Raw genomic sequence first — 18434 nt, 5'->3', positions numbered from 1 at the left:
CTTTATCTGTTGAGTTTGAAACTTCCAAATTCAGATCTTCAAATAATCTGTAAAAAGAGATTACAAAAATCATCACTGTCAGTGCAGGGTAGAAATTCAGAACAAGCAACTCTACTTTCTGCAGAACGTTCTTTTCTTTTGTTACTTCACAAAATTGAAAGCATCATCCCACTCTCTCTCTCTCCCCCCCTCTGTTCTCACTCCGTGCTAATTCCCCTGAAGGTGCTGATTCAGGATCTTACAGGGGCAGAAAAGGAAAAATGTCAAGTCTGACATCTCTCTGAATTTTGGATAACGCCACCTGAAAGTTGATATCTTTCCCAATATTGGAATACTGCTGAGACTAAACAGGTCTGATTTTGGGAAACAAATACTGTGTCAATTCAGGGTGAACCTGCAATGCAGCTTCTTGACGAACAATGAGACACGAAATGGTTAACATCCCCTGGAAGGGGGAGAAAAGGAGACATCAGGGTATTACACCGACACCAGAGAGAAAGTTAACATGCCGATCAGGTATCCAGAAACAATCTAGGCCCGTTTGCCAGCACTTGGCCCATTTTCCTTTAACACCTTCCTGTTCATATACCCATCCAGATACCTTTTAAATGTTGTGATTGCACCAGCCTCCACCACTTCCTCTGGCAGCTCATTCCTTACACACACCGCCCTCTGAATGAAAAAGTTGCCCCTTACGTCCCTTTTAAACCTTCCCTTCCCCACCCCACCTGCCCACCCTGAACCTATTACCCTTACATTCTGGAGTATCCCATCTCAAGGAAAAGACCTTGACTATTTACCCCATCCATGCCTCTCATGATTTTATCAACTTCAGCCTCCAGCGCGCAAGGGGAAACAGCCTCAGTCTGCTTGGCCTCTCCATTTCACTCAAACCCCCCAACCCTGGCAACATCCTTGTAAATCTTTTCTGAACCCTTTCAAGTTTCACAACATCCTTCTGATCGGACTGAGACCAGAACTGCACACAACATTCCAAAAGTGGCTATGGTTCTGCTGAACAATGGCAATTTAATTCCAAAATATTAATTTCTTCATGAGAAGGGAATAATTGGCAATGTAGCTGTAAGAGGCCTCTTGCGGAAGAGTGAAGAACTGAGTGAGAGAACTTTCCATTAAAATGGAGAGGAACAGAGGTGATTCTGTGAATGGGAACTTAAATCTAAAGCAAGGAAATTACAATGGCAGAGGCACAAACAGGCCACAACAAATGAAGGAACATTATTGAAAGAAATGACAAACATTTAAAGAGCACCTGGAGGAACTGCAACAGTTGTCCATTCCTGTCTGAAAAAATAAAACACAGAAGGTGGCACAGCCACGGCTAACAAGGGACATGATGGATAGGACTAGATCCAAAGGAGTAGCGTACAAATTGGCTAAAAATAAAGTAGCAGATCTGAAGACTGGGAGCAGTTCAGGTTTCAACAAAAGGATTGGTCAAAAGGGGAAAATGGGGTATGTGAAGAGGAAAAAAAAATAGAGAAAACAATAACAGGCAAAGTTCTCATGTGGAACAAAGAGATGGCAGACCAATTAACCACATATGTTGCTTCTATCATAAAACACAGGTAACATCCCATGCTAGGATTGAGGGATTTGAGCTATACGGAGAAGTTAAACATGCTGGCGGTTTTCCGTGGAGAGTCGGACGCTGAGGGATGACCTTATAAAGGTTTTAAAATGATGAGGTGCACGGATAGAATAAATAGACCAAGTCTTCTCCCTGGGGTGGGGTAGTTGATAACTCTAGAACATAGGTTTAGGGTGAGAGGGGAAAGATTTAAAGGAGATGTAAGCGGCAACTTTTTCATGCAGAGAGTGGTAAGTGTATGGAATGAGCTGCTGGAGGAAGTGGAGGAGGCTAGTGCAATTGCAACATTTCAAAGGCATCTGGATGGGTATATGAATAGGAAGGTTTCGGAGGGATATGGGCTGGGTGCTCGCTCAAGTTATCCCTCCTCCTGCATTGAACTTCAAATCCATCTTCATCATGTCTTTCCTCCACTCCTGGCGTTCTCTTTTCTCCTGTCTACAAACTGAAAACAACATCAACACATCAATGCTCTCCTGGTCACTGCGGTCTTGGAAGTACCCAGTTTCTGTTCCAGCTCCACAAATGATCAGATTCATTCACCTCAAATTCACAGTCCGCCTTCGTGTCATTCTAGATCTCTCTCTCTCTCTCTCTCCCACTCCCTTTTCCTGTTTTAAGGCCACACAGACCAAGCTCAGGGCCAGGTCTCTCAGAGTGAAATGAGGAAATTCTCGTTGAATGACACCAACTGTCACTTCTCTCCCGGAAATGACAGCTGATGGTGCCCTCACCAAGATGGCCGCCCGCGCTTCCCGCTCCAAGTCAACATGCGCCTTATCCTTACAAAGATGGCGCCGTGTTACCCGGGCAACACGAGAGCTCCTTCGGTGGTGAAGTGGGCCTGGGGAGGTTTTATTCACGGCCTCAGGCCTCCCCCTCGGAATTTATAAACTCCCCAGTCTCCCTCCTCCCGCGGGTCCCAATCCTACCCTGTCTCACTGTCTCCTCTCCCCGGGGGCAGGAGCCAGGTCTTGGCGCTCGGGGCCTGGCGACCTCCCCGGGATGTTCCTGAAACCTGGTCCTGTTCTGAAGGAGGATCCCCGGACCCGAAACACCTCCTCACATTCCTCCCGACACGAGCTGCCGGACCTGCTCAGCTTTTCCAGCGGCTCCTGTTCTTGTTCCTTCAGCCGCCGGCGCCTTTCCTCTCCCACACTCAGCGCACGCATGCGCACTGTCAGGGAACCATAGAGAGGTTTCTCGATCGCATGGGATCATGGGGATTGAACAAGCCATTAATGTCATAAATCCAGTATCCCATATGCCTTCTTAACTGTCCTATTCACGTGTTAATAAAGTACACGTCAGGGGCAAATCTTTCATCGATTTTAGATTTATACATTGAGTGGAACTCTATAGGTGTTTAACTCTAAACTCTAGTTCCAATTCAGTGTCAGTATAATCGCTCTTTATCTGTTCTCAAATAAGCACCGAATCAATGCTCTCCAACCGACCCTTCTTCACGTTCATTTTCTTTAGTTTGCAGATTCCAACCCTCTGTTTCAATAATTTATTAAAATCTACTTCTAGTACATGGGCGTCGCTGGCTGGCCAGCATTTGGTTCTCCTTGAGAATGTGGTGGTGAGCTGCCTTCTTGAACCGTTGCAGTCCATATTCTGTACGGTGACCCACAATGTCTTGAGGGAAGGAATTCCAGGACTTAGACCAGTGACACTGAAGGAACAGTAATACATTTCCAAGTCAGGATGGTGAGTGGCTTGGAGGGGTACTTGCAAGAGGTTGTGTTCCCATGTATCTGTTTTCCTGGTCCTTCGAGATGGAAGTGGTTGTTAGTTTGAAAGGCAATTTGTAAGGCGCTTTGGTAAATTTTTGCAGTGCATCTTGTAGATACTACACACAACTGCTTCTGAACAGTGGATATGGTACCAATCAAGCAGGCAACATTGACCTAGATGATATGAAGCGTTTCAAATACAGTTGAAGCTGCAACCCCATCCAAGCTAGTGGGGAGTATTCCATTACACTGCTGACTTGTGGCTTGTAGAAGTTGGAACACGTTTTGGAGAGTCAGGAGGTGAGTTACTCACTGCAGTATTTCTGGCCTCTGACCTGCTCTTGTAGCCACTGTGTATATATGGTTCATCTAGTTGAGTTTCTGTTCAATGGTAAACCCCAAGAATGTTGATCATGGGGTATTTAGTGACAATAACATTGTTGATATCACAGGTCAGTGGTCAGATTATCTCTTTTGGGGATGAGTCATTGTGTGACATTTGCGTGGCATTCATGCTACTTGCCACTCATCAGCCCATTGGATATGGTTAAGATCTTGTAGCATTTCAAACTGAACTGCTTCAGTTTGTGAGAAGTTGTTTATAGTGCTGAACATCTGCAATTATTGTGACATCTCTACTTCTGAACTTATGATGGAGGAAGGTCATTGATGAAGATGGTTCGGCCTATGAACTCCTGCAGAGTTGTCCTGAAGCTGAGATGACTGACCTCCACAAACCATAGCCATCTTTCCATGTGCTAAGTATGACTTAACAATTAAGACATACAAAACTAATTAAAGGAATAGGTATGAGACAGCTCTCCTCAGGGTGTCTCCAGGGCAGGTTTTTCTGTTCTTGAAACAATCTGATAAATGTTGACATTCATCAGCCTTTTGATCTTGGCAGTTTCCTTTCTCTCCAACATTTGTTTCATGTGAGCAAATTGAATTCTTCTGCATTTTTCAGGAAAATGTTTTACAGAAGGTAACATTCTTAATATCTGTGTAATATTCCGTGGGAAATCTGTCTGTCGTCCACCAGTTGGAGAGAATTTCTCTGAAAAGGTTTGTCATATGCCCTGCTTCCACAAGACCCAGTGTTCCCAAAGTTGAAGTACTTTTAACAGCCCCTTTAAATTTTCCAGAATTCCCATGATAGGAGACATGTGCCTCTTGTACACACCACAAAGCTCCTGAAACTGGGTGCGCTACAAAAATCCAGCAGGAAGATTATCAGTAAAAAGGTCTGGTTTCAATCATAGAGTTATAGACATTAGATTAGATTAGATTACTTCCAGTGTGGAAACAGGCCCTTCGGCCCAACAAGTCCACACCGCCCCGCCGAAGCGCAACCCACCCATACCCCTACATTTACCCCTTACCTAACGCTACGGGCAATTTAGCATGGCCAATTCAAGCGACACACTGCACGGAAACAGATCCTTTGGTTCAACTCATCCATGCTGACCAGATGTCCCAAGCTGACCCAGTCCCAAGTTCCAGCCTTTGGCCCATATCCCCCCCAGATGCCTTTTAAATATTGTCATTGTACACATCACCACTTCCCTGGCAGCTCGTTCCACACACACACACACACCACCCTCTGCATAAAAAGATTGTCCTTGAGGTCACTTGTTCCCTTCTTGCTACCCACAGCACCTCCTCTCCATTCCCCCATCACCCTCAGCACCCCCTGTCCATCCACAGCTCCTCCTGTCCATTCCCACCCTGCCACCCACAGTGCCCCATGTCCATTTCCCTCTCCCACCCTCTGCCCCCCATCCATCCTATCTCTCTCCCCTCACGCTCCGCTCTCCATCTCTCTGTTCCCTGTCTATTCTCTCTCTCCACCAACTCTCTGCTGCCCATTCTTCCACAGCCCCCACCTTCTCCTTGTCACTCATTCTCTCTCTCCACCCACCCTCTGCACCCCACACCATTCTCTCTCCTGCCCTCCGAACACTCTATCCCCACATTCTCCCTCTCAGAAACACCCCCCCCCCCATTCTCTGGGTCCCCCACGCTCTACCCTGCAGGCCTTTCTCTCCACCACAAGTCCTTCTTCTCTCCCTCACCCTCTGCTCCCCCGTCCATTCTCTTTCTCTGTTCTCCACAGCTCCACCCAGCCCCGTCCATTCTCTCTCTATTCTCCCCAGCCCCCGTCCATTCTCTTTCTGTTCTCCCCAGCCCCACCCTCTAGCCCCCATCAATGAGAGGAAGGAATCTGGTTGGTGGCAGGGAGGAGGAGGAGCTAGAAAGATAGGGACCTTATTTGAAATTGAGTTCCCCAATGTTGAGTCCTCCCAACTCACGCAGCCCGGGCGGAAGATGGGATGTTGTTCCTCCAATTTGCAGTTTGATTCATTGTGGTAAGGGAGGAGGCCAAAGATGGTTATGTCAGAAAGGGAGTGGGAAAGGGAATTAAAATGGCTGGTGACTGGGAGGTCTGGTCGGCCTCTGCGGGCCCAGGTACGATGCTCGGTGAACTGTTTCCCAAGTCTCCCCGATGTAGAGAAGTCCACAATTGGTAAACACATGTCAAATGCAGTACCACAATGTAAAATTATAGCCTCTGCTGTGAAAAAAAAACCCAGAAAGGAGGTGTGTTGTTTAAATGGTGATATATTGGGATGAGGAGCAAGTGAGGACTGCAGATGCTGGAGATCAGAGTCGAAAAGTGTGGCACTGGAAAAGCACAGCAGGTCAGGCTGCATTCCAGGAGAGTTGACGTTTTGGGTATGAGCCCGTCATCAGGAATGATGTGTGAATGTAATTGACACCAGTCAATACCAGTTGTCAGACAGGTGCAGCAAGCAATCAGCAAGGCAAGTGGTATGTTAACAAGAGGAATTGGGTTCAGAAGTGGGGATGTCTTCCTGCAGTTCGGGGGTCATTGAATGTATTCAAGGCTGAGTTTGTCTGATTTTTGAACAACAAAGAAGTGGATGTTTATGGGGGAAGGCAAGGAAATGGTTTTCGAAGTGTTTCAGTCCAACTAGACAATGCTGACTATGTTTTCAAATTAAATTAGTCCCAGCTGTCTGTGTTTGGCCCATATTCCTCCAAACATTTCCTATTCATGTACTTGTCCAAATTTCTTTGAAACGTTGTTACGGTACCTCCATCCTTTCTCTGGACATTTATTCTAGGATCTTTCTTCCTTTTTGGAATGAACTGATCCTGCAACTTCTGCATTATACACAGAAATATCTGCCATTGTTCCTCCAATGTCATCCCTGCTAAGGTATTGCACCATTGAACTTTGGCCAGCTCCTCCCTCATAGCTCCATAGTTCCCTTTATTCAACAGAAATATTGTCACTTCCGATTGTACCCTCTCCTTCTCAAATTGCAGATTGAAGCTTAATGTATTATGGTCACTACTTCCCAATGGCTCCTTCACTTCGAGGTCCCTGATCAATTCTGGTTCGTTGCACAGAACAAGTTACAGTGAAAACTTTAATTTGTGGGACAGCAACTGAGTGAATGAGTACATCCAGAATTTTAGTGGAAAGTGGGAATTCATTGCACTGGGGGGATGAAGTTCTTTAAGGTTTACCGGCAGTAAGTACAGTGTGCTGAGTGGGGAGCTGAGTGAAGAGTTAGGTGGGTTCTTGTTTTAAACTGCTCATTTCTTTCAGCCTCCAATATCGTATTTCCACTGATGAACATCAGAAGGAGTGAATCAGTCACTGTTATCAATAGAAACCTTACGGTTTTCAGTACCGCAGGTATTGTTTCCTGAGCATTTTAAAGCTTATTGACAGCAGCGGGATTTGGGCCGTATTCACTGGAAATGATTAAGCAGACAGATAACACACATACGAGAGGGCAGGATGGAACTTGTCTTTTGATTTGGTGGAAGGTGGGAGGTTCTGTGCGCTGTGATCCGGGGCAAACACGACCACAGTAAATCATTCAATCTCTACAGTGTGGAAGTAGGCCAGTCAACCCCTCTGAAGAGCCATCCCGACCCACGCCCACCAGCTCCCTGCCCTGTCTAGTAGTTCCTGCTGGCGGATGAGACTCGGCCATAAAATTAGGAGTAGATTTAAGGTAGAGATGAGGAGGAGCTGTTTTTCCCGGAGAGTAGTTAATCTGTGAAGGGTGAGGGTGGATTGGCCATGCTACATTGCCCCACATGGTCCAGGGATGTACAGATTAGGGTGGATTCGCCATGTTAAATTACCCATAGTGCCAAGGTATGGGCAGGTGAGGTCTATTCGGGGGGTAAATATCGGGCAGGAGGGGAAAGGGGAATGGATTGGGTGGGTTACCCTTCGGAGGGTCGGTGTGGTCCCATTGGGCCGGGTGACCTGCTTCTACATTGTGCGGATTCTCTGAAGGGAAAGGATTTTTGCAAACTGCGCAGGGCAGTGCGGGCCGTTAGTCCGGAGCAGGCGCAGTGCGGAGCCGCCGTTCGCCCCGCCCCTTCGACTCGTCACGCCCCGTCTCGTAGGCCGTCGCTCGACACTTGCTCCTCCCACTGTCCCGGCCTCGCTCCGCCCTCTCTCTCCTCTTGTCCCCGCTGCTCGCTCCTCCCCTTCCTGTCTCTCCCTCCGCCGCCTCGACCCATCGATGACGTCACAACGCGGAAGTGGCTCTGCTCGGTTCAGAGTAAAACCCTTTCGCTGGGCAACTCTTCAATCTAAGAGGGAGAAAATCTGTTCACTGGTAGCATCTGGAGTGAATCCAGGGAGGGCGCAGACTCTGCAAACTCAGGTATGTGTCTTAGTTGCCCGGGTGAGGAGGGACAGAAGGATAGGGTGGGGTTGTTTTCCCCAGCCCGCGCCAGAATCTGACGGTAACCTTATTGAGGTTTATAAAATCACAAGGAGCATGGATAGGGTAAATAGACATGGTCTTTTCCTTGGGGTGGGGGAGTCCAGAACGAGAGGGTGATTGGTTTAGGGTGAGGGCGGCGGGGGAGAGGGCGTGGAGATTTAAAAGAGACCTAAGGTGGCAACTATTTCACGAGGTTTGGGCGGGTGTGAATGTGTGTACGGAATGACCTGCCAGAGAAAGTAGTGGAGGCTGGGACAATTACAGCATTTAAAAGGCATTTGGACGGGTGTATCAATACGGACGGTTCAGAGGGACAGGGAGCACGTGCTGGCAAATGTGACTAGATTAATTTAGGCTATCTGGTGCCTGTTTCTGTTTGTGTGTATATGATTCTGGCTTTCCACTAACGTTTGCCACGTCTGTGTGTTCAGTTTCTCTCTTTGGTGTGGTGTTAATATCTTGGTGTCTCATTATGCTCCCCTTCCCGGGGACATTAACCATTTCTTGAGGATGTTCCTCAAGAAGCTGCATTGCAGGTTCATCCTGAATTGGCACACTTTATTTTGCTTTCCAAATCAGACCGGCTCACTCTCAGCATTATGCCAATGACGTGAAAGATATTAACTTTCAGGTGGAGTTTCAGAGAGATAAGTCTTGACGTTTTTGCTTTTCTGCTCCTGTAAGATCCTGAATCAGCACCTTCAGGAGAAATAGTTAAAGTGGAGTGAGAACAGAAGGGAAGAGAGAGAATGGGATGGCACTTTCAATTTTGTGGAATAATAAAAGAAAAGAATGTTCTCCAGAAAGCAGAATCGCTTGTTCTGAATTTCTACCCTGGACTGACAGTGATGACTTTTATATTCTCTTTTTACAGCGTTTGAAGATCTGAAGACAGAAGTTTCAAAATCAACTGTAACGTCAACTCTCCTGTTCCTCGGATGCTACTTGATGTGCTGTGAATTTTCAAGTGCCGTGCTTTTTGACAGTGATTCTCCAGAGTCAGCATTCCTCACTTTGGTGTCAATGTCTGACGGTCACTCAGTCCATCAGGACCACAATGTTTTTTGGCTGCGATTCTGTGAGAAGGAGCAAAGCTTTTTGGTTCCTGTTTGAGTACATTTCCAGTATCAGTGGGACTGGATGAGAGACCTATTGTTGCAGTGCACTGAGTGTGGAGTGGGTAACAGCTATACCGCCTGTTAAGAGGAAATCACGGTGCGAAGGGGCTCTACATGCGTTTGTGTGCGGCTGAAGCTTCGGTCATGGAAAAACCTGAGGAATCCCGCCCTGTGGAGAAACCATGGAAGTGTGGTGACTGCGGGAAAGGCTTTTATGTCCCATCTGCCCTGGAAACTCATCTGCGCAGTCACACCAGAGAGAGGCCCTTCAGCTGCCCTGAGTGTGGGAAGGGCTTTACCCAGGCCTCTGCCCTGCGGACTCACCAGCGGGTCCACACAGGGGAGAGGCCATTCCCGTGTCCCGAGTGCGGGAAAGCCTTCAGCAATTCCTTCAACCTCCAGACACACAGGCGACTCCACACAGGTGAGAGGCCGTTTTCTTGCTCCGAGTGCAAGGCGGCATTCAGACAGACATTCCTCTGACCTGCTGACCCACTGGCGGGTCCACACAGGGGAGAGGCCCTACAGCTGCCCCGAGTGTGGGAAGGCCTTCAGGAATTCCTCCCATCTGCTGACTCACCAGCGGGTCCACACGGGGGAGAGGCCATTCACCTGCCCCAAGTGCGGGAAGAGATTTAGTCAGGTGAGCAACTCGTGGAAGCACCAGCTTCTCCACACTGGGGAGAAGCCCTTCAGCTGCCCCGAGTGCAGGAAGGCCTTCAGCAGTTCCACCACTCTGCTGACCCACTGGCGGATCCATATGGGGGAGAGGCCATTCCCCTGCACAGAGTGCGGGAAGGCCTTCAGCAATTCCTCCATCCTGCTGAGACACCAGAGGGTTCACACAGGGGAGTGGCCCTTCAGCTGCCCTGAGTGCAGGAAGGGGTTCAGCGATTCCTCCAATCTCCAGACCCACCAGCGGATCCACACTGGGGAGAAGCCCTTCAGCTGCACAGAGTGTGGGAAGGCCTTCATCCGCTCCTCCCACCTGCGGAGGCACCAATGAGTTCATGTGCCATCGCAGGATGATTGAAGGAGCAACAACCGAGTGCCATTAGGGACTGGACTATCAACCCAGTTCCTGGGACTCCTGAGTTTGAATCCAGCTGCGGCAGATGACGGAATTGGAATTCGGTCAGAAATCTGGAGTTCAGAATCTGATGATGAAACCGTTTTTAGGGTGGGGTGAAATTGCTGAGTGAGGCAATACTTCCTCCAGGTTACGGCTGTACCAAGGATCCAATTACAAAGGGACATCTTGGTGATGACCAACAGTAAAGAAAGTGAGGTAGGATGGGGGGGGGGGGGGGGGGTGAGAAGTATGCACGCTTTGACCTTGAGCTGTTTAAAAAGCAGCTACTTTTTCTGCACCTTTTTGCTGGGGAGATCTGAAGCTTTAACAAAGTTGGGTCACAATAAAGATTACCTGAACTTACCGCGGGCTCAGACTCTCATTGAAAGCTTTGAGCTCCAAGAGGTTTTTGTTTTAAAGCTGTTCATTTCTTTCAGCCTCCTGCACTAAGTTTTCAATGTTGTGTATCAGATGGAGCAGTGAATGGGTAGCTATCATTAGAAATTGTAAATTTTTCAGGAGTGCAGGTACTGTGTTGTTTCATTGGCATTGTAAAGTTTACTGGCAGCTCTGGGAGGTATGGGCTGTGTTCATTAGAAACGATGTGGAGATGCCAGTATTGGACTGGGGTGGATAAAGTTAAAAATCACACAAGACCAGGTTAGAGTCCAACAGATTTATTCGGAAGCACGAGCTTTCGGAGCGCCGGTCCTTCCACAGGTAGCTGTGGAGCAGGATCATAAGACACAAATCTTATCGCAAAATTCATAGTGTCATGCAACTGATGCCTTTTAGAATGGGTTGCAGGTTTCGGTTCATTAATATGTAAATCCAAGAACAACATCTAAGTCATATTTTTTCTTAAAAAGTGACATCTCAGCGCTCACAATACATTAAAATTGTGAGGTTCGAGTCTGTCAGTATCCCAATCTTGAATCAGACGAGTTCTGTTTTTAAAGTAGGAATATATAAAATATTACATGGATTGACTCGATGGGCCGAATGGCCTTACTTCCACTCCAATGTCTTATGGTCTTATGGACTGCCTGTAGATTGTGAGCAAAATTGAAAGTATCTGCAAATATAATTCTGCCAATACAAATTTACTCCATAGAGTTGTGTGTGTGTGTGTGTGTGCATGCTTGGTAAAGTGAGTGTGATGGAGTATAAGTCTGTGAGTGTGTGAGCATGTTAGAGCTGAAAATGTGTTGCTGGAAAAGCGCAGCAGGTCAGGCAGCATCCAGGGATCAGGAGAATCGACGTTTCGGGCATAAGCCCTTCTTCAGGAATGAGCAAAGTGTGTCCAGCAGGCTAAGATAAAAGGTAGGAAGGAGGGACTTGGGGGAGGGGCGTCGGAAATGCGATAGGTGGAAAGAGGTCAGGGTGAGGGTGATAGGTCAGACTGGGGTGGGGGCGGAGAGGTCAGGAAGAAGATTACCGGTTAGGAAGGCGGTGCTGAATTCGATGGATTTGACTGAGACAAGGTGGGGGGAGGGGAAATGAGGAAACTGGTGAAATCCGAGTTCATCCCTTGTGGTTGGAGGGTTCCTAGGCGGAAGATGAGGCGCTCTTCCTCCAACCGTCGTGTTGTTGTGGTCTGGCGATGGAGGAGTCCAAAGACCTGCATATCCTTGGTGGAGTGGGAGGGGGAGTTGAAGTGTTGAGCCACAGGGTGGTTGGGTTGGTTGGTCCTGGTGTCTCAGAGGTGTTCTCTGAAACACTCCGCAAGTAGGCGGCCTGTCTCCCCAATATAGAGGAGGCCACATCGGGTGCAGAGGATGCAATAGATGATGTGTGTGGAGGTGCAGGTGAATTTGTGGCGGATATGGAAGTTCCCTTTGGGGCCTTGGGGGGAGGTGTGGGCGCAAGTCTTGCACCTCCTGCGGTTGCAGGGGAAGATGCCGGGAGTGGAGGTTGGGTTGGTGGGGGGTGTGGATCTGACGAGGGAGTCACGGAGGGAGTGGTCTTTACAGAATGCTGATCGGGGAGGGGAGGGAAATATATCTTTGGTGGTGGGGTCCGTTTGGAGGTAGCGGAAATGATGGCGGATGATGCGCTGTACATGGAGATTGGTGGGGTAGTAGGTGAGGACCAGTGAGGTTCTGTCCTGGTGGCGGTTAGAGGGGCGGGGCTCAAGGGCGGAGGAGCGAGAAGTGGAAGATATGTGGTGGAGGGCATTGTCGACCACGAGGGGGGGGAAATTGCGGTCCTTGAAGAAGGAGGCCATCTGGGGTGTACGTTTTTGGAACTGGTCCTCCTGGGAGCAGATGCGGCGGAGACGAAGGAATTGGGAGAATGGGATGGTGTTTTTACAGTGGGCAGGGTGGGAGGAGGTGTAGTCCAGGTAGCTCTGGGAGTCGGTCGGTTTGTAGTAGATGTCCGTGTTGATTCGGTCGCCTGAGATGGAAATAGAAAGGTCGAGGAAGGGGAGGGAGGAATCTGAGACTGTCCAGGTGAATTTGAGGTCGGGGTGGAAGGTGTTGGTGAAGTGGATGAACTGTTCAACCTCCTCGTGGGAGCACGAGGCGGCGCCATCGATGTAGCGGAGGAAAAGGTGGGGGGTGGGGCCAGTGTAGTGAAGGAAGATGGACTGTTCCACATATCCTACGAAGAGGTAGGCATAGCTGGGGCTCATGCGGGTGCCCATGGCTACTCCTTTCGTTTTGGAGGAAGTGGGAGGATTGGAAAGAGAAATTGTTCAGGGTGAGGACCAGTTCAGTCAGTCGAAGGAGGGTGTCAGTGGAAGGGTACTGGTTGGGACGGCGGGAAAGGAAGAAGCGGAGGGCTTTGAGTCCTTCGTGATGGGTGATGGAGGTGTACAGGGACTCGATGTCCATGGTGAAGATAAGGCATTGGGGACCGGGAAGCGAAAATCATGGAGGAGGTGGAGGGCATGGGTGGTGTCCCGAACGTAGGTGGGGAGTTCTTGGACTAAGGGGGACAGGACGGTGTCAAGGTATGCGGAAATGAGTTCGGTGGGGCAGGAGCAGGCTGAGACAATGGGTCGGCCGGGGCAGTCAGGTTTGTGGATTTTGGGCAGGAGTTGGAAGCGGGCGGTGCGGGGTTGTGGGACTATGAGGTTGGAGGCGGTGGATGGGAGATCCCCCGAGGTGATGAGGTTATGGACGGTCTGGGAGATGATGGTTTGGTGGTGGGGGGTGGGGTCATGATCAAGGGGGCAGTAGGAGGAGGTATCTGCGAGCTGGTGTTTGGCCTCAGCGGTGTAAAGGTCGGTGCGCCAAACTACTACCGTGCCTCCCTTGTCTGCTGGTTTGACAGTGAGATTGGGGTTGCAACGGAGGGAGTGGAGGGCTGCGCGTTCCGAGGGTGAGAGGTTGGAGTGGGTGAGAGGGGTGGGGGAGTTCAGGTGGCGGTTAATATCGCGGCGGCAGTTGGCTATGAAGAGGTCGAGGGCAGGTAGGAGGCCAGCACGGGGTGTCCAGGTGGATGGGGTGTGTTGGAGGTGGGAGAAGGGGTCGTCAGAGGGTGGGCGAGAGTCTTGGTTGAAGAGGTAGGCGCGGAGGCGAAGGCGGCGGAAGAATTGTTTGATGTCACGCCGTGTGTTGAACTCATTAATCCGAGAGCGTAGGGGAATGAAGGTGAGGCCTCTGCTGAGGACTGATCCTGTGAGCATGTTAGGGTGTGCGTATATGAGAGAGGTATGAATAAAAGCAAGGGATTGCATTTTACTAAAACGAGGAAGGACAGGACTTGTATAGTTCAAACAGAGACCTGGGAGGGTTCAGATACATAGTTATGCAACCTGCAAAGAACTGGTAGACTGGATGGTTAAGGCATTTAGCACCATTGCCACCCAGACCCACCCCCTTACTTCATATTTCTCATAGCTAATCCTGAAGAAGGGCCTGTGCCCGAAACGTCGAATCTCCTGTTCCCTGGATGCTGCCTGACCTGCTGTGCTGTTCCAGCAATGAAGTTTCAACTCATAGCTAATCCACCCTACCTTGCATATCCTGAACAATAAGGGTAATTTAGCATGGCCAATCCAGCCTAACCTACACCCTAATCTAAAAACAATACCTTCTCAAGAATGTAATTTAAATGCACAACATTTCTAAGAAAAATGTCCGTCTGACTCAACCCTGGGACCCAGACAGAATTCACACCTATTGTTAGAAAAGCTGTGCATTTGAATGACTTTCTTGAGAAGGTAATTAAAAACAAGTTTGGGAATTAACATGCCAAAGAGCAGAAACCCATTCTAAAAGATGAAAGATTTAATCTAAAATTGTTTAATATATCACATCTCCATGACACTGGACTCCTTTGGCTATAAATGCCATGATCATGATCTCATTCTCCACAACCAACCTGATAAAAGAGCGGTGCTCCAAACGTTAGTGTTTCCAAATAAATCTGTTGGTTTATAACCTGGTGTTGAGATTTTTAACTTTGTCCAAGGAAACACGTGTTGTGGGACTGGTAACAGTTGTTATTTTGTGATCTGTTCCTCCTGAAATTTCTCCTCTGCGCAGGCACGGGTGAACAGTCTGTTTTTGTGCTTTGTGCGAGATCAGGCTAGCAGCTTTTAAATCCTTAAAAGAAAACTGTAGGTTAGCAATCGTATTTTGAGAGTGGTACTTCCAGCTCTGGTAGTCCTGTTGGGTCACCAGAGAGGGAGGGAGAGAAGATGTCACATCTAAAAAGCAAACCGAAAAGTTGTTGTGTTTGTTCCGTCAGCTGAGTTGGTTCTGCACTCCGATGAGACTGGAAACTGATTTTAATGGATCAGAATTGAACACTACAATGGAACTCCTTAAATTTCAAGAACGTTGAAAGGGCAAATCAAACTGTAACCTTGGAGAGAGATGCTTCCATTTCTAACCTTGGGTGATCCAAGTGAGACATTTTTACTGATCACTCCATTTCAGAGCGCTGCTCTTTGATCAGGTGGTCGTGGACAGTAAGGTCATGATCACAGAATTTATAGCCAAAGGAGTCCACGGTCATGGAGATGTCCTTCACTAAACAATTTTAGATTAAATCTTTCATATTTTAGAATGGGCTTCTGTTCTTTGGTATGTTAATCCCAGAACCTGTTTGAAATTACCTTCAAGAATGTCATTTAAATGCAGAGCTTTTCGAACAACAATGTCAGTCTGACTCGATATTGGGACACAGTCAGAATTCACACCTATTGTTAGAAAAGCTCTACGTTTAAATGACATTCTGAAATGGCTGATCTTTAACATTGAGAATAGTTACATTGATATATTCAGAAACATTGTTAAAGTCTGAAAGCATGTTCACTTTTTGAAAAGAGCTGCTGAAATCTTTCTGAAACTTGCATTGAAACGTGCGTAGTTAGGCCACAGCCCAAGACAGGCTGTAAAGGATGAATGACCTAATCCTAGTTTTGTGAAATTGATTCTGACTATGTAGAAATAGAGTCATAGAGTTGTAGAGCACAGAAGCAAACCCTTCAGTCCAGACAACCAAATATCCTAAATTAATCTAGTGACCCATTTGCCAGCATTTGGTCCATAGCCCTCTGATTCTTTTCTATTCCTGTCTCCAACCAGATGCATTTTTTTCTTCTTCAGCTAATTGAAGCTGGAGAAGCCTGAAATCTCTAAAGAATTTCCTGAAAAAAACTTTTATTCAAGATTTGGCTCAGTGGAGGATTTTCTAAAGCTTTGCTATTGTAGTTTTCAATTTGTCAAAACAATTTTTCAGTTGTTGTTGTCCAAGGCAGAGTAAATATTCATTTAAGATATAATTGAGATATATACACTCTTTACAATGTTTTTCCATCATTACCAGTGATTGTCCATCATTTGGTACATTGAGCATCATCTTTTTGTGATTCAACAGATATGATTTGAAGTGAATTCTGCAAGATACTTTTGTATTTTATCTAACTTTGCTTTGTGTTAAAGATTTCCTTTGTGACATTTTAATTAAAATATCTCAATGTATAATAATGAAACAGCTAATTTATTCTGAAATTATTTCAATTAGTTGGTCGATTGCCAAATAATAGCTGCATAACTGTTGTAAATATTGACACCCAGGAAAGCTATTTTGTTTAATATATTTCCTTTGTAAAGATTTTATAAAATAATTGTATTTTCATATGAAATAAAATTTGCAGTGTTTTATTAAATGGTTGAAAGTAACTTTGCACTTAATTGCTCCATTTGGGATTAAACATAGATTATTTTTATCAAAATCATATTCACAATTTATGGTGAGTGTATTAACAAACAAATGTTGCCATTTGCCATTGAATTGCCTCAAACACAATTTGAAATTCTTGAATGAGTTGATTAAGGGGTACACTGTGAATATTTATTGCGCATTTCTGAAATTCTCTGCACTGCCATTGCATTTGGTTAAACAAGATATGTAACCCTCCTCATAACTTTTGTATTTCTTTGATATTTCATTTGCTATTACTATTGCCCAAATAACTTCATCAAATGCCAAAACGTTTTTTTAGCTGTGAATTTTCGGCCTGTTAATGTCATTCAGTTGTGAACAATCTGAAGATGAATTTAAATACATATAAGAATGTCAAAGAGATTGTGATAATAGAAAGTCAACATGTCGAATTGCCAATGAAATGTAAACCAAGGCTGCTCTTAATTTGGTACAGACTAAATCGCAGTCAAAATGATAAGAATAAGTAGAAATAACGGCATTGTGCACAAACTGTTTGTAGTGAGTTCAGAATTTTTCTGATCATTTAATTCTGACACATGCAGTATGCAGCACTTATTTGTTCATGGAATGTGAGCATCACTGGCAGAGCCAGTATTTTTCATTATCCCCTCTTTCCCTTGAAAACTTGACTGCTAAGCACCCATATGAATATTGGGTGAGGACACAATGAGGTTGAGTTGCAAGGCCTACTGTGGCATAACAAATTGTACTGGCTTACACTGCACCCTGACAAGACAGATTGTTGGGAGGAAAACAAAAATTGGAATTCCTACTTAAATATTGATGCTCCCATTTATATCTCTCAAAAAGATATTGTTTGCTCCATAAATTTGTAATGGCTCTTTTGTTGAATTATTTTCCTGCATCCGCATATATCTGGAATCATTTTCTTTTCAAGAATTTTGTATTAACGTTTGCCACTTACTGCTGGCATCATCCCTTAAAGATCATCCCAAAATGTAATAACTTACTTACTTTCTTAAAAATTAAATCTTACCCCCCCCCCACACTCCAGCCCAAATCCCTTTTCTTATAAAGTGGCTGCACTATTTCGAACATGGTCACGCTTTCTAAATATTATCAAGTACTTTTAATTATGAGATTTCAATATGTCTTTTTAAATATAAAAATGCCCCTTCAAATGTAGTTATGCCCTTTAAATGTGTTGTGTTCCTCTAAGCGCAATCTTGCCCCTCAATATGACTATGTCTCTTAAAGGGTCATTTCTACTTATAAATAGGGCTCTTCGAAATGTAGATTCATTTTGATATGACTGCGTCATTTTGCATATTAAGATATCCCTTTGAATGTAATTTTGTCCATTTCAATCTATTTGCAGAAATAGCCCAGTAAATGTCCATGTCCCTTTTAAAATGCAGATTTCCCGCTTCAGGAAGCAGCAGTTGCGCTTCAGGAAGCGCGAGGTGGCTGTTGCTTGGTGACGGTGAGGCTCCCCCGGCCCCGCCCATCCCCCCTGAGCTGACGTCACGCGGGGGCGAAGGCGGTTGGGGGGAGAAGGCGCTCGAGCGGGGAAGCGGCGGGAGGGCGGCCGTTAGGAAAATGGCGCCGTGCGGCCCGGGGCAGACACCCGTCACTGGGCACCGCCGCCTTCCTGGCGCAGCTGCTGTGTCACGGCCACACCGGCCGGCTGTACAGCAGGCAGGAGCCGGTGACCATGCTGGAGGCGGATGTTCCTCAGTCGTTGAAGAGGTAGGACCTGTTGAGAATGGTTAGTGAAGTGTGTGGTGTACCGAGCCTTATTAACATGGATATAGTTTGTAATTTGTCAAAGTATACATTTTATTATTTAGAATGGTAGAGATGTACAGCACGGAAACAGACCCTTCGGTCCAACCCGTCTATGCCAACCAGATATCCTAAATTAATCTGGTCCCACTTGCCAGCACTTGGCTCATCTGCCTC

The sequence above is a fragment of the Chiloscyllium plagiosum genome, unplaced genomic scaffold, assembly GCF_037043375.1.
Source record: "Chiloscyllium plagiosum isolate Xiang-an unplaced genomic scaffold, Cpla_swu_hap1 HiC_scaffold_27, whole genome shotgun sequence".
NCBI classification, from domain to species: domain Eukaryota; kingdom Metazoa; phylum Chordata; class Chondrichthyes; order Orectolobiformes; family Hemiscylliidae; genus Chiloscyllium; species Chiloscyllium plagiosum.
The sequence above is the reverse complement of the archived record's forward strand: the minus strand, read 5'-3'. Positions refer to the sequence as shown.